The sequence below is a fragment of the Gavialis gangeticus genome, unplaced genomic scaffold (assembly GCF_001723915.1).
Source record: "Gavialis gangeticus isolate Ggan-Ray unplaced genomic scaffold, GavGan_comp1, whole genome shotgun sequence".
Classification (NCBI taxonomy): Eukaryota; Metazoa; Chordata; order Crocodylia; family Gavialidae; genus Gavialis; species Gavialis gangeticus.
Window position 1 is genome coordinate 111271234 of NW_017729022.1, and position 3189 is coordinate 111274422.

Sequence of the window (3189 nt, forward strand, 5' to 3'; positions counted from 1 at the left end):
TGTCTGGGGAAAGATAGAGTTTTGGAAAGAAGAATATGCCCAGAAGGCACTAAGGAGACAGTGGGAGATATGGGGAAGGCTCCAAGACCTCCAGGGAGCCAGAGAAAAATGAGAGACTCCACAATCTGCCCAGAGAAAGAGACCCAAGAGTGTAGGAAGGGAACGTGGATGGGCCAGAGAAGAGAGAGAGAAGAAACCCCAAAGGGTAGGCAGGAGCTTGGCCGGCAAAGGGTACAAATTACCAAGGTTGGCTAATGTGGGGGGACTACCTGTGGCAGGTAACTCCCAACAAGCCCCACACAGTGCGCCTTGGGTAAAAGGTGAGTAGGAGGCGCCTGAAAACCTCTGCCTTCTGTATCTGGGTTGCCGGGTGCCTGAAGAAAGGCTGAGAGAGGAGCCCCAGATGGATGCAACACCTTGCAAAAAGGAAGATCAGCCTCGGTGAGTCTTGATCTTAAGGGGGGAGGTATGTTGCAGAGCACCTCGGTGCCCTTCTATAAAGAGGCGGGGTGTGTCACAGAGCACGCAAGTGCCCTGCTCCTTAGGGTGGAAACAGCTAGGCAGAGGGCCCTAGCAGTGAGTGGGGAGATCAGCTGCTGGTTACCAGGGCAGCCAGAGAAGTAATGAAGAAGCACAGGTGCCAGTTGCTAGGGCAACCGCTGGAAGTCAGCTGACCAGAAGGGGCAAGGCCTGGCTCCCATTTAAATCCAGGCTGGGGCCAGGCAGGCAGTTCCCTGCCAGCAGCCATAGAGGAAGGAGCTCTGCTGGACTGAACAAAGAGGAGAGGTTAGACTGCAGGTACAGCTTCGAGACTAGGGGAAGGATGGAGCACCCCTGATGTGGCGGGACTAATGTGAAGGCCGAGCAGCTTGAATTTGTTGCAGCCTAGGGACTTGAGCTTTCTGTTTACAGTTTACAACCGGAGGACTGGGTGAGGCTATTAGGGGTTGGAGGAGGCCTCAGGGGCTCCATGGTAGTGTGGGGACCTCAGCGCCAGAGAGGGTGCAGCATTTGGGGTGCACTGACCCCAGCCCCAAGGAGGGGAGCGGAGAATTGGAGGCCAGGTAAGGCCGAGGCTGCCTGAGCCCAGCGGGGGGTCAAGACCCCAAGGAGGTGAGTTGGGGCCAGGCACGGCTATGGCCACCTAAGCCCCAAGGCTGCGAGAAGGCCCCAAAGCAAAGGGGGCAGCGTGAGAAGGCCCCAGAGCAAAGGGGGTAGTGATTGACGAGAGCCTGTGGGACATGGGTGAGATGAGGGCCGCAGAGAGCCCGAGCGCCAGAGAAGGCACAGAGAGAGACCAAAACAACGTCTGGTACATCAGTGAGACTTGGAGCGTGGTAAAGGGGCGGTTGGAGCCACGCATAGCCCATAAGGCTGGGGTGCCCGGAACCCCATTATAGAACCAAGACATAGGGTAGCAGCAGCACTGTGACCAAGACGACGAGAGGCAGCCTCCCTCTTATATTTAAGATCAAGATGTGGCAGGCGAGACTAACTTGGCGTGGTAGGGGACGCTAGGGGAGATCACGGCCACCCCTAGGACTCCATGCTATGACAGTATCTTTGTGCCACGGTTTAAATTTGTCCTTAAGCATTTGAATGCACCACATGGGTGTTAGCATGGAGTGGGTGTGGGGAAAAGCAGTTACCAGACATGTCTACACAGGAGGCTATGTTAAAGCAAGTTTATTACTCTTCTGGTGAAGCTGGCAGTTTTGGCAGGGTGAACACTCTTTTTGAAGCCACCAAGAGGCAGAATAAGGTTCTGAACAGAAGCGGGGTGGCCACCTGGCTCTCAGATCAGGATGCTTACACCCTACACAAACCAGCAAGAAGACATTTTACAAGAAACAAGACTGTTGGTTCAGATATTGATGCACAATGGCAGGCAAATTTGGTGGATATGCAGCAGTTTTCCAAGCACAATCGTGGGGTTAAGTTCATCTTAACAGTGATAAACATATTATCAAAGTATGCCTGGGCCATGCGTCTAAAAGACAAGTCAGGTGGTGAAGTAGCTTGGGCCTTTAAAACCATTTTCACAGAGGGCCATGTACCTCAAAAATTATAGACTGATCGGGGAAAATAATTTTAAATGTCTTTAAGCAAGCTGTTAAAACAGTATAATCATCATTTTGTGACAAATAGTGAAATGAAAGTGGTGGCGGTAGAGAGGTTTAACAGAACATTAAAATCAAAGATGTGGAAGTAATTTACAGCCTGCAACACCTTTCGCTACATTGATGTTACCAGAGTTTATAAAGAGCTACAACCACAGTTTTCAGAGAACTATCTGCACGAGGCCTGTTGACGTGAACTTCTCAAACTCTCCACTAATGTGGAAAGCCGTGTACGGGGACTATTTCAAAATAAAACCAGCAGCAGAAATGGAGACCATGTGAGGGTGTCTAGGACCAAAGGGAGGTTTGAAAAAGGTTATGAACAAACATTCACCAATGAGATTTTCATAGTGGATGAAGTCCTTAAACACATGCAGACACCTGTATACTGCCTAAAAGATTACAAAGACAAACCTATCAAGGGTTCTTTTTACCCTGAAGAACTACAAAAAGTGAACCCCAAACAGGACAGTTTACAGGGTTGAAAAAGTTCTAGCAATGAAAGGGAAGAAAGAAGTGATTGTTGGTGAAATGGTTGGGGTGGCCATCTAAATTTAACAGCTGGGTGGAAGCCTCCCAAGTTTGTAAAATATAGGGGTACCTCAGTCAGAAGGCCGACATGTCTGATGGCAACTTTTACATCACTTTGCCCAGCAACACTTGCGCCAACATTTTTCTGCAGAACACCAGCTCGAACTTTACCATACAGCTGGTTAAACCTCTGGGTCTGCTGCGGAACTGGGAGATAGGGTTAGTAGAAATACAATACCCGCACAGCTGGAACATCAACAAAGACACCCCTTTCAAAATCATTTCTGGAACTAAAAAATGGAGGTACATCCTGCCTCAGGGGTATTATACAACCATCATAGAGTTACCAGATCTTATGAACAATACAATTACCACCAATCCTACTCCAGCGGAATTAGTTATGCACTATGACCAAGCGATCGGAAAAGTGAGACTTAAATCCCAAGATAACTCTTATGGCTTTTATACACATGGTGAGCTAGCCTATATTTTGGGAATGCTACCTGGGGCCTCTGGTAAAAAAAAAAAAAAAAAAAAA